The sequence below is a fragment of the Lepus europaeus genome, chromosome 7 (genome assembly GCF_033115175.1).
Source record: "Lepus europaeus isolate LE1 chromosome 7, mLepTim1.pri, whole genome shotgun sequence".
Taxonomy (NCBI): Eukaryota; Metazoa; Chordata; class Mammalia; order Lagomorpha; family Leporidae; genus Lepus; species Lepus europaeus.
In genome coordinates this window covers 80,464,515-80,478,269 of record NC_084833.1, presented here as the reverse complement: position 1 = coordinate 80,478,269, position 13,755 = coordinate 80,464,515, and positions in this window count along the sequence as shown.

Below are 13,755 nucleotides of genomic sequence, written 5' to 3'. Positions count from 1 at the left end.
AGCTAATGCACTTCTCTGTTCAAGCTGTGAACTCTGTTGTTCAGAAAAAGGAGATTTTATATAAATAATGTTTAAGATCCTTTCTAGCTTAAAGTCTGAGCGAAGCAGAGCCACATTTTCTAGGATTGCTTACTTACATGACAACTCTCAAATAAAATACAAGCTGCCCAGAGAAATACTGGCATATTTATTAACAATATTTTATTTACTGTGAAATGTAGCAAAGAGATTTTTGTTGTGGTACATTTCTTAAAGTAAACTCTAGTTTATAAATACAATCTTATTTTTATTATAATTTATTGGAATCCAAGCTAAAAAAATCATTTAATTTCCAGCCAATCTTCAGAAAACCCCACAGTTAACGCAGTGTGTATAAACATTTCTGGAGATTTTAAGGAGGTAATGCTCTTGTTCACCAAAAGTGATTGAATGGCAGACCTTCAATCTATGAGTCATGTTAGAATGATCGGAAATAATAAGTACTAGTTCTAAAATTGCAAGCTCATTCTTTCAAAGTAGTTATTTAAGGAATATAAATAGCTCTTGCCAAATCAGAATTCAGCAAAACATACATTTTTAAATTTCAGATAAAACATAAATTATTGGGCAAATGAGTGGGGGCATATATTGCAATAAAATGATCCCCTCCCCCCCAAAAAAGAAAAAAGACAAGTTTCTGATAACAGTAATATGAAAAAGTGTATACTTTTTTCTCATCTTAAAATGTTCAGTTTACTTTGCTCTGGGTAAAGTCCACAAGACATAAAAAATCTTGCCAAATGATCACATTTATACTGAGATGCCTGAACTCTAGTATGTATTTTTCTAAAAGAGTTATGGGGTGATAAATATACTCCAGAAATATGAGATGCTACAATATTTCCCACTGTTTTAGAGCAGTAGTATGTATTTTTCAGAAGAGTGAAACAATCTAGATGAATTTACATCAAATACAATCAATTATTTTGTTGAGATTCTTATTACCTAGGTCTAATTTTGAATAAATAGTCACAGTATGCCTAGCAGGACCTGGAAAATGTCACTCTAAGCAACCATGCTGAATTAATTATATTTTTCCAGCCATAAAAATCTAAGAAAAAAAGAGAAACAAAGCAAAGGGATTTAAATAGAGGACACATTTAGCCAAAAAATATTTAAACTATTTCTTGGAAAACTGAAAAAAAGAAATTGGCTTTATGTGAGTATACCAAAAGGAAACTATATGTGCAAATAAACTATATCATCGAATATGGGGCTGCCATTTCTTTTCTGAAGATTCTCTATTGAGCAATGTCTGTTTATGAAGCTCACCTCATCTTGATCTGCTTTTCTGTCCAACAGTCTCTCCCATCTCTAATGTCCCTTTTTGCCCACTATCAAATTATCCAAGCATGAAATCCTGGGTTTTGATCGACACTTCTCTGGAGACTGTAATCAAAGGGTTCAGAGAGAAAAAAAAAAATTCCGATTTTGATTTCCAAAATCTTCTCAAATTATGTGAGATGATGCTAAGTGAGACATGGGTTACAAAAAAAATCTGTGTATATCTTATCTTATGTATTTTATTGTGCTCTGTTCAAAGGAAAAATGCCAGTGCCTCAGTGAGGACTTTTCTGACCATCCAATAGAGAATGAGATTTCGTTTGCCTCACAGTGAGGTTCCCAGCTGCCAATGCTGAGAAGTGTAGAGTGGAAAAACCTGAGGGGCACCTCACTACTCCATGGCTTTGCAGAAGGAGGTGGTGAAGAATAGCCTCCAAACGGCATTCTCTACTCCCCTCACCTGCCAGGGACTCTCCAGTTGGCAGAACCCAAACTGGAGAAGCATGTGAACAAGGATTGAGAGTTCGTGAGAAGCGCCTAGGGAAGAGCTCACTACAACTCTCCTATTACAACCTCTTTACCATGTTATATTTTCTTTAGAAACCCTGACATTAAAATACACTAAGTTTTGTTTGTTTGTTTATTGACTTTTTCACACCGGGTTCTAGTCCCAGTTGGGGTGCCAGATTCTGTCCTGGTTGCCCCTCTTCCAGGCCAGCTCTCCGCTGTGGCCCGGGAGTGCAGTGGAGGATGGCCTAAGTCCTTGGGCCCTGCACCCGCATGGGAGACCAGGAGAAACACTTAGCTCCTGGCTTTGGATCAGCACGGTGCAGTGGCTGCAGCACGCAGGCCGCAGCAGCCATTGGAGGGTGAACCAGCGGTAAAGAAAGACCTTTCTCTCTGTCTCTCTCTCTCACTGTCCACTCTGCCTGAATATATATATATATATATATATATATATGAGAGAAAAAGTAATTCTATTAATAATAATTGAGGCTCTACATTTTTTTTTCTTTTTTCACTGGGTACATGTATTTAAATTTATTTGTGAAATGAAATACTCTCCTCTGTGCCATGTACCTGGTGTATGCTCAGCATTTTCTTACTATTTTTATGTTTTCCCTTCTACACTTTTAGTCAACATTGAGAACAAGGTACTCAATAAAACCAATTAGCAAAAGCAAAGTTACCAGCTTTGGAATTTGCTCCACATTCCCATGAATTCCCATACTGTTTCCATCCTGGTTCTTTCAGACTGAGAAATGTGAACAGGAAAAATAGTCTTTATTGACAGACAAGCCTCTCTGCACACCTCCACATATTCAGCCAGCCTCAATCTTTCTCCTAATTCAATTCTGGATCCAAAGCAAGTGATGAAATTACTTCTGTTAGAAAGGAAAAGGCAAATCAAGAAACAAAAAAGGAGGCAACATATCCATCAGTTTGTCCTCAAACAGAGATCTTAAGTCTCTTGATAAGGAAATGTTCGGTGTGGACCCCGTTAATCTGACAGTAGAACGTTCATCTCTTCAAGACAGGTATTATGAGAGTTGCTGAGGGTCTGGGCACCAACCACAATACCACTTGGGAAAGCTTAGAGAAGAAAGAGAACTGCCGACTCAAGACTTTAGATAATGTCTTTATTTTATTGGTGGTACTCATACTGTTGTAAGAGAATCTACTCAGTCTTTAGTTGGGCATTTATGTGAGAATGTGGTCCATGTGGGATATTTTGATAAAAAAGGAATACAAAAATTTTAATTGTTGGATCATTTACTGATTTTTTTTCAACAGGGATTTTTTTTCCAAGTCTAAATAATGAAAGGCTTCTTGATTTGTCAATTTTTAAAGGTTTATTTATTTATTTGAAAGTCAGAGTTACAGAGAGAGAGGGAAAGAGAGATCCTCCATCTGCTGGTTCACCCCTAGATGGTCACAATGGCCAGGACTGGGCCAAGTGGAAGGCAGGAGCCAGGAGCTTCATCCTGTCTCCCACATGGATAGCAGGGACCCAAACAGAGATCTTTAAGAGGTCATCTATTTTATCAAACCATTATCAAGGAGCTGGATTAGAAGTGGAGCAGCCAGGACATGAACCAGCACCCTTATGGGATGCCAGCATCACAGGTGGCAGCTTTACATGCTTTGCCACAGTGCTGGCCCCATTAAAATTCTTTTTGAACTTAGCTAGTGCCAGGTATTTTTTTTAATGACTCTAATAGACTTCCCTGGGTATGGAAATAGGGCAGATGAAGACGACATCAACCGAGAGGACCATTCAGGTCTTGGGGTTGTATTATATTAATGGAGTCCATCCATTTGAGTAAATATTACCTATACCATGCTAAACATCAACCAGAGAGATACTTAATCAAGTAGTGTGGAGGACTGATTGGCTGGACCAGCAGGAGTGACAAATTCAGGAAAAGGCAGAAAACAAATAGAAAAGAGCTCAGTCACAGGGCTCGAGTTTTCTCATCCACTTAGTGGGAATCATGATAATATTTGTTTCACAAGGCTGTTGTGAGACTCAATTGGGATAATAAATATAAAGTTCTCAGCAAAGTATTGTAACTTAACAATAACAGTTTTGGTTTTGTCTTTTATCATTGTAACATCAATAATAATAATTAATATTATTATGATTGAGATTTTAGAGGAGGGATTGTAGAGAAGGGAAGCATCTTTCATTGAGAAAGTGTTCCAAGGAATCATCTAAACCTATTTATAAATCTTGCATATATCTAACTTTGAGTGTCTGAGACAGGATTTAAACATTTTATTGTTTAACATACTGCAGATGAGTCGTGAGTAAGAAGCAGACAGTATAACAGAGGAGAAATTCCAAGGAGTCAGAAGAATCATTCCTCTCCAATTTTATCCTAAGGAAAGAAGTCCCGCCTTTCTTCCCTTACTGTTTTATTCACATGTGATGCTTTCCAAAGGTCTAATTAGAAAAAAATCCACTTGGCACATCACTCTTACCAAATGTAAACTTAGTTATGCCTCAGTTCTTGTCTTTTGTTTTGCCTTGTGTATGAACAAGAGACAGCAACCGTGACTATTACTGTAATGTGGATATCCACAGAATGATGTCAAGATGCAGAGCTTCCAGAAATTAATGGTCTCACGTTCAATGAAATCTTGACGATGATGTTCGCAGTGGTATCTATTGAGGAAGCTGTTTGTTGTTAAGTGAACTGTAACACTTTCTCCCATAAAAAGCTCACATGTTGACTCCTCACCCCCAGTTTGTCACAGTATCTCTAAATATAGATAAGGTCTTTAAAGAGGCAAAAAATTAAAACATGGCTGGAAGGGCTAGGCTCTGAGATCTGATATGACTGGAGATTTTAAGAGGAGGAAGAGACACCAGGGGCACACCCAAATTCCATGTGAAGACACATTAAGAATCAACTATCTGCAAGATAGGGGGAAAAGAGCTGCCAACATTTCAATCTTGGACTTCTGGTTTTCAAAATTGTTAGAAAATAAATTTCCATTGTTTAAGCCACCTAGCAGGTGGTATTTTGTTATGGCAGCCTGAGCAAACTAGCACATCCACCATGATTAAATATTCTGGAAAAATCATGATACAGAGGCTTTCTGTTACTAGTTAAGAAATGCACACACACACTCACACACAAGTGTATCTGTATGTGTGTGTGTATATATATTCACATACACATGAGTATTCATAGATAGATGACTACAGCTTAAAAACTAAATAGGAAAGGAAAACATCTGCATAGGGGTCATTCACTTCAACATGCAGTACTCACAAAATTACATAGCATAACATCCAGGAGTTCTCTACCAGGAAGAAGAGGAAGTGTGTGAAAAGCACTGAGAATATGTGCCATCAATCTCTTCTGATCTTTTCTGACTTTCCCTTCCACTGGACCAGTGCTATTTTTCATGGAACTACTACCAGCAAATCTGCTATAGACTTCAGATTCTTCTTCAGATTGCAATCGCTTTCTTCTAGAGACTCAGAAGTGAGTAGCAGAACTAGTGCGACCACAATCTTCATATACAACTTTTTGTCCTTAAGGACAAAAAGAATTCAGTAAGGCTAGGGATTCTATTAGTTCTGCCTTCCTTGAAAACCTTCCATGTGGCTTGGGAAATCCACACTTATCTCTGCTCCCAGGCAGCGGTGTGGTCATGACTGTGATTCTGTGCTCCAGGACCACAAAGAGCAGCAGGCCATTCAATGTTCATTGTCTGTAAGGGAGAGACATTGTTTGAGTAACACTAAGTCAAGCAGGGCTCTCAATCAACAGTCTGGCTGGGAGTGCAGCTGGCCCTGGAAAGAGCATGGCACTTCATCATCTTTTTCATTGCTATTAATGTGGTGAAAAACATAGTCAGCTCCTCACCTAAATCACAAAAATCACAGGCAACAACAGTTAATAGGGAACCCACATGTCAGCTCATCCAGGCTGTGTGCAAAAGGAAGGCAGCAACAGCTCCGTTTCTCAATGAGGTGAGAGTAAGGCTGGTCTGAGTGGTGTACAAGCACCTCTTTCTTCCAATCGACCCTCGCCCACCTGTCCTGCTTCTCTCATTAACATGAGCTTGCAATTAAAGCATGGTGCGCTCTAGACCCAAGTGCTCCTTGAAGCCCAGAATGTGTCTGTGTTATTTTTTTCCCCTTTTACAAAAATGCTGCTTCCCTTTTGAAAAAAACAGACTCAAGGTGTCATTTTAAGCACATTAAATCATAAAATAATAAGAACAAATCCACTAAAAAATCCTATACCTCAATAAAAAAGAAAAAAAAAATGAGGGACATTTTCCTTTGGAGAAGTTCTTTCTGAAGGTGTCCACCTTTGAAAATATTTCACATTTTGAAAATGCACTAAATTTTATTTAACTCTAAATGAAGTTTACTTTTATGTGTTTTAATCTATATTTTAAACCAATATGAGTTTTTATTGATGATTGCATCTCACTAATGTAATCGCACACTCAAGTGAGAAAATGATGCAGTTTATTGAACAGGCTTCTTAAATAGTTTCCATTAAAATGTTGAAGACATCTGAACTCTCTGGCAGAAACTTCTGAACATGATGTTCTATAGCTGAGACATCCCTGTCCAACCTATATGTGGAGGGCAAAATGGGATCAAAAGTGATTCGTGACTATTTGGTAAGTCTGAGATAAATATACAAATGATTAGAGAAGATAAAATGGCAGAAGAATGGGTGCGGGGTATGCAAATAAGAGAGACTGATCATTAGCAGATATGAAGGCAATTGTATTTTATTATCTAGTCTTGCTTCCAAGGCATTCAAGATGAATGCTTGATCACTGATCTATTTTTTTTTAATATTTATTTATTTTACTTGAAAGTCAGAGTTACACAGAGAGAGAAGGAGAGGCAGAGAGAGGTCTTCCATCTACTGGTTCACTCCCCAATTGGCTACAACGGCTGGAGCTGCACCCAACCGAAGCCAGGAGCCAGATGCTTCCTCCGGGTCTCCTGTGCAGGTGCAGGGGCGCAAGGACTTGGGCCATCTTCTACTGCTTTCCCAGGCCATAGCAGAGAGCTGGAGAGGAAGTAGAGCACCCAGGACATGAACTGGAACCCATATGGGATGCTGGCACTGCAGGTGGCAGCTTTACCAGTTAAGCCACAGCACTGGCCCAGATCACTCATCTATTTAACAAGTATTTTTCATGCTCCTACTCAGTGTCAGGCACACATCTTATACTCGAGACATAACATTGTCTTTGAAGATTCCACTCTATATCTGGAGTCTTTGACTTCACGCCTTCTTTAAGATTTATTTATTTACTTGAGAGGTAGAGTTACAGAGAGAGGGAGAGACAGACAGGACTTCCATCTGCTGGTTCACTCCCGAATGACTGTAACTCCAGAGCTGGGCCAATCCAAAGCCAGGATCTGAGAACTTCTTCCGGGTCTGTTGTGCCGGTGCAGGGGGCCGAGAACTTGGGCCCTCCCCCACTGCTTTCTCAGGCCAATAGCGAAGAGCTGGATCGGAAATGGAGCAGCCTGATGGAACCCGTGAACCGTGTCTTTTTGAGATGCTGGCACCACAGGTGGAGGCTTAATGTCATAGCACTGGCCCCTTGACGTCACTCTTTCTTTCTTCTTTTCTTTTTTTTCCCCAAAGATTTACTTATTTATTTGAAAGCCAGAGTTATACAGAGAGAGAGGAGAGGTAGAGAGAGAGAGAGAGAGGCCTTTCATCTGCTGGTTCATTCCTCAATTGGCTGCAACGACCAGAGCTGTGCCCATCCAAAGCCAGGAGTCAGGAGCTTCTTCCAGGTCTCCCACTGCTGCAGGAGGCCAAGGACTTGGGCCACCTTCTACTGCTTTGCCAGACCACAGCAGAGAGCTGGATTGAAAGTGGAGTAGCTGGCTCCGGAACTGATGCCCATTTGGGATGCTGGCACTACAGGTGGCAGCTTTACCCACTCCACCACAGTGCCAACCCAACTTCACTCTTTATAAAAATTCTACAGAGATGTGCTAAACAGTGCAGTGCTCTGGTTAAAAAAAAAAGCAAAGCAAAGAAGGGAAAAAAGAAGAAAAAGCCTTGTACGATTGAAGAATGGACTCAGGTGGTAGAGGTATTGGAGCAAGCCTTCCGAAATGGAGTACTGAGGTCTTAACAATCGAAGGACTTCAGAAGATGGATTCACGTGGGACGTAATAGGAAGGATATGTGCTGAGGCAAGAACTTGATTTCAGGTGATAGGAATGGAAGATGTGAAGGCAGTGAGACCAGCAAAGGTCTGGAGATGGTGGAAAACCTAGGACGGCAACGGCAACGGCAATGGCAACGGCAACAGGGAGGAAAAAATAAAGGTAAGGGGGTAGAACTGAGCCAGCTCAAGACAAAGCATTTGAACTACATCCCAGAGTAGTGTTTACCTCACTAGAGGTTTTATTTTTTCTTGACACATGTTCTTCTCTTTTAACACGTTTTATTTTTAGTTGACAAATAATTATATATATATATATATATACATTTATGTTTGGGATATAAATCATATGGATAAAAATATACATTGTGGAATAATCAAATCCAAGTAGCATATCTATCATCTTAATACTGTTTCTTTGAGGTGAGAACATTTAAAGGCCTCTTCTTTAGCTATTTTGAAATATACAATACATAATTGTACCGACAGTCACCTTGCTTTGTAATCACCAGAGCTGATTCCTCCTGACTAACCAGAACTGTTGACTGAACTGTCCACTTCCCTAACTCCTGTAGAATAACCTCTCGTTGATTCTGTTTCTCTGAGTTCAACATTTTTAAATTTCACATGTAAATGAGAGCATATGGCATCTGTCCTCTGTGCATGGCTTATTTCAGTTAACATAAGGTCCTCTAAGTTTAAATAGACACAGCTTTGTTTTTCTGGATGACCATTCTGGTGTGGAGGATGTCCTGAATCAGACAAGAGAAACCAAATAAAAAATTTTACAATAGTTTGAAGTGACTTAACGCCCTTCTCTGTCCATGAGGGAGAAGTTCATAGGGTCTGTATCTACACTCTGATCCTTTAGGAAATCACCTTGTGCTTCTGCCTGTGGGGTTGATCCTATAGTCTCTCTCTAGGTGCTGCTTCATTGATTTAAGCTGTGCTATTTCTCTGAGTCCCAGAGGCAGTCGCACCACAAACAAAAAGGAGGGCAAGATTTGAGAGCTGTTTTTGAAGCACAGACAACAAATGTGTCTGTTTAGTCAACTCAGCCCAAAGTTTGAAGATTGCTTGGGTAACCTGTCTATTTTTTCACTTTGTATTTCTCCTCATCCAAGCCTAACCTTCTAGAATCTTCATTCAGGTCTGATGTTATGAACTTATCTTTTGTCTGGGAATGCTCAGATTTCTAGTTCAATGTCAGTCAATTCAAACATTCAAGTTTTTGCTTTCTCCCCAAATAATATTTTCCCCTATGGTTTGTGTTACTGTGCTCTTCATCTAAAGTGGTCTTCAGAGTGAAAGGAGCAAATCCAATTCCCAAAGCTACAGTGAATACCTACAAAGTACTATTCTAAGCACTTTGCCTAAATCAACTCATTTAATCCCATGGTATTAGGTACTTCTCACATATTATTTCTTTTGATCTTTACCAACATACCCTATGATATAAATATTCTTGTTCTCATATTATAAATTCAGTGCATGAGGCCTTTGCCATTTCAAGTAGGTGAGAAATATCTTTTATGTTGGGAACATTTCTGTGTTTCTCAAATCTCTGTGTTAGGCCAGCAGACTTAGAATAATAGATTCATAAAATTCTAGATTCTAAGAAAGAGAAAGATCTTGTGGATAATTTTATCCAGCCCCTCTGGCAAGGCTTAAATATGTGTCATGGGCCTAGGAAACATTGATTTTTTTGAGCCATTCCTTCAGTCACCCAGTAAAGGCATGAACTGTAGGTATTCACCCCAGCTAAATTGCTCTGCCTGTTCTGTCATCTGTCTAGCCTCAATTTTAACACTTTCAGTGACAGAAGCTACTGCCTCCTGAAACAGCCTATTGTGTATATTTTAGGTTGTGAGATTTCTTATATTGAGCCAAAATCTATTTCCCTCCAACTTCCAGTCAGAGGTCATAATTTTGTCTCATGAAACCGTCTAGAACAAGTTTAATCTTTCTTCCACAAGGCAGTTCTTGCGTTTTTTTTGGAGAATTTTTTTTTGGGGGGGGTTCTGCTCTCTACCCCCAATTCATCTCTTTTCTGTATAACCTTTATTCTTCTTATAGCTCTGTTTCTTAGTATTTCAATGACACTCTTTAAGTTACTCATACCTAAACAGTTCCAACTTCATCTTCATGAGCCCTTAAATGCAATGCTCCATACTGTATACTCACCTCAAAGTCTGATCTCTTCTCAGAAGGAAAGATTGGAGTTGCCCATTACTGTGCCTTTTAATAAGACCCCTAACAGTTTGTAGTTATGGGGTTGCCTTGGTATCTGTATCCTCTGCAAGATACAAGAGAAGCAAAGATCCCTAAACTACAAAGACAATGAAGCTGCTTCATTTTCAGCAGCATTTCGTATCATTGTCCAGCATGCATATGCGTACAGTAAATGTGTACTGGATGAGTGAATGGCTAACCGAATGAGTGATAGTATTGCTATGAAATTACTGAAGAACGAACATACTGGTTTTTCTAAGTACCTTAGAATGAAAACTCACATTGGAGACTGTCTGGCTTACCCAGCCCAGATTTTTAGAGGAGAAAACAAAGACCAGAAATTCAATGATTTTCTTAAGATCACACAGCAGAGCTAAGAATAAGATACATCTCAAATGCACTAAATATACTTCAGAGCTTATAACTGAAAAGGCAACTCCAAGTACCTGTAGGGTGTGGTGGTAGTCCTGAACATCAGATGGTCATTCCATGACCTCTGAAAACCAGGGGTTTTGGACTCTCCTGCAAGGAAGTAAGCTTTGCAGCCTGGGGTCTCACTGCTAGCTTAGGAGCTAACCTGGTTGGACAGGGCTGCATTCAAGGCAGCTTTGGGCCCCAACATAAGCCCACTGCTGTGTATTCCAGGCTTTTCTAGGGCCTACATAAAGCTCAAATATTGATTTAGCATCTCTTCTCTAAGATCTCCTAAGCTGCACTGGGAAAGGTCTGACAAATAAGAAACAGCCATAGATATACCCAGAGAATTATTCCAGGGAAATGAAATGAAGTGTTGGCAGTACAGTGAAATAAATTCTGTTTTTGTTCTGTTCAAGCTCACTGAGAGGAAGAAAGGAAGCTGAGTCCATTACCATTCACAGAAAACAAAGCAAAAGTGAATGTCAGTTGCTGCTTTCTCTTTATGTGTTGTTCCTAGATGTGTCTGGCCTGATCACAGGAAAATTATGGCTCTCATACCATAAACAGCACTGATCCATATCCTCCCTTGGAGACTACAACAGGATTCTGCAATAGTGTTTTATGGCTTGAAACAATGTATAGTATAAGTCCCTAATCGAGTGGTAATGGACAGGTCTACTATGTCACCGAATACTATAGTCATGCCAATAACAGCATGAATAATGCTTAGCATTGCTCAACTCTGTGGCTATGCATTATTTCATTTGTTTCTCACTATAGGTGTTTACTCCATTTTCTAGATGAGGGAATCAAGGTTTAGAGAGTGGCAATTTAGCAATTATATCTGCCTAATGCTAAAGCCAGTGTTCTATCTAGCTTAACTATGTGCTCAATTCAGACATGAGGTAGGAAAAGTAATGCTAATCTGGGAGTGGATCCCTTTCTATTCCAAGCAGAAACACTGTTGTCTTTCTGTCTCAAATTTTCTAACCATTCACTTCCAACTTCACTTTGTTTCCACTCATTCTTGTGGATTTTGTGCAGGTGTCCCCTCTTCCGAGAAGCCCTCTGTGTCTCTCACACCCCTCTGAGTTTGCACACCATCTTCATACCTCTGCCGTTGTGCTATTATGTTTATTTAAAATACTTTTCTCCAATACTTGATTATGAGCCCGTTTTAAAATAATTTTTTAAATGATGTATTTATTTTAAAGGTGGAGTGACAGAGTGGGAGAAATAGAGATGTATCTTCCATCTTCTGGTTCATTCCCCAAGTGGCCACGATGGCCAGGCCTGGCCAGGCTGAAGCAAAGAGCCAGAAACTTTCATCCTGTTCTCTCATGTGGGTGACAGAAGCCCAAGTACTTGGCTTAACTTCCTCCACCTTCCTAAACACGTGAGCCAGGAGCTGGTTCAGAAATGGAACAGCTGGAATTGCCTATGGTGGTCTGATATGTGGCACCAGCATCACAGGTGGTAGAGTAATCTGATGCACCACAATGCCATCCTTAGTTATGAGCCTCTTGAGGTCAAAGGCCCAAGTGGATGGCATAAATGAATGTAATACCTTAAATGAAAGATAATGAAGCATTTGCTAATTTGCAGTATATAAATATGGTATAAGTATAGCATATATGAATTTATATGTCATGTTTTCTAATTACAAGATGTGGGAGGTAGGTCATAAGATTAAATTCCTTAATGACTGGAGATGTTTATCTTCTTTAGTATCCCCAGCAGAACTCCTGGTATGAGTAAGTTTACAATAAATGTGAATGTAAGTAATCTAGAAAAAGTTTTAAAGAATAAACTAGTTAAGAGATAAAACAGACAATAAAGAAATTTATTTAAGGTGACAGACCATAGCAAGAAAGATCTGAGGTGCCAAAGAGAACTGATTTCAAATAATAAATTTGTCATTCCCTGTTATTCGATACATCAACGTAAGTGTTGTCTCTGAAATTAATTTTTTTCATCTGATCACTGGGGATAATAACACCAGCCTTATAGGGCCTTTGTGAGAACTATGTAAAATACCATGTGTAAGGGTTTTAGCATGAAGTTCAGAATATGGTTTGGACCAATAGATGGCAGTTATTGTAAAGTTGCATAGTTCTTCCTTGTCCAACAGGTATATGATGATCTTGCATTGCGCTTTTCTTGAAAAATTCTTTGCTATTGAACTATGTCCAGAATGTTGTCAACTTGATATTTAGATAGAAATGACTAGGTGTCTCAATAACAACTCAATAGAATACATAACGTGGAATTCATTTTTTAAGTTAAATTCTAATCTTTTTTTTAAAAATTTATTTGACAAGTAGACTTATAGACAATGAGAGAGAGAGAGAGAGAGAGAGAGAGAAAGAAAGGTCTTCCTTCTCCTGGTTCACTCCCCAAATGGCCGCCACAGCAGGAGCTATGCCGATCCGAAGCCAGGAGCTAGGTGCTTCTTCCTGGTCTCCCATGCAGGTGCAGGGGCCCAAGGATTTGGGCCATCCTCCACTGCCCTCCCAGGCCACAGCAGAGAGCTGGACTGGAAGAGGAACAGCCAGGACTAGAACCGGTGCCCATATGGGATGCTGGCACCGCAGGCGGAGGATTAGCCAAGTGAGCCACGCTGCCGGCCCCCTAAATTCTTATCTTTAAATGTCAAGTCACCTTTCCATATGTAGAACCAATGAATCACTTAAACATAATACATTTTATGACTATTATTTATAGTAGTTTATATACTATGTTTTCTTCCTATACTATATAGGGCAAAAATTGTCTCTAATTTACCTTTCTGTGGATATTGTAGCACAGTGCCTCAGATATAATAGAGTTTCTCTTTTCAGAATATGTGTTACAACTTTTGTTAACGTTCTAAATGTAATGATGTTTAATGCAAGTTTCTCCAAAGAAACTATGAGACTCAGAGAGAATTAAGAGAGGAAGGAAACCTGCTCAATTTTGGCACTTGATTAATTTCCTTACTTTCAGGCACTGGGGCCTCTGAAATAACATTTTAAAATTTTAATATTAATTTTAATTGATATTTATTTTAGAGGAAGTGTGAAAGAGCACACATGCTCCCACTAACTGGTTGGCTTCCACAAACAT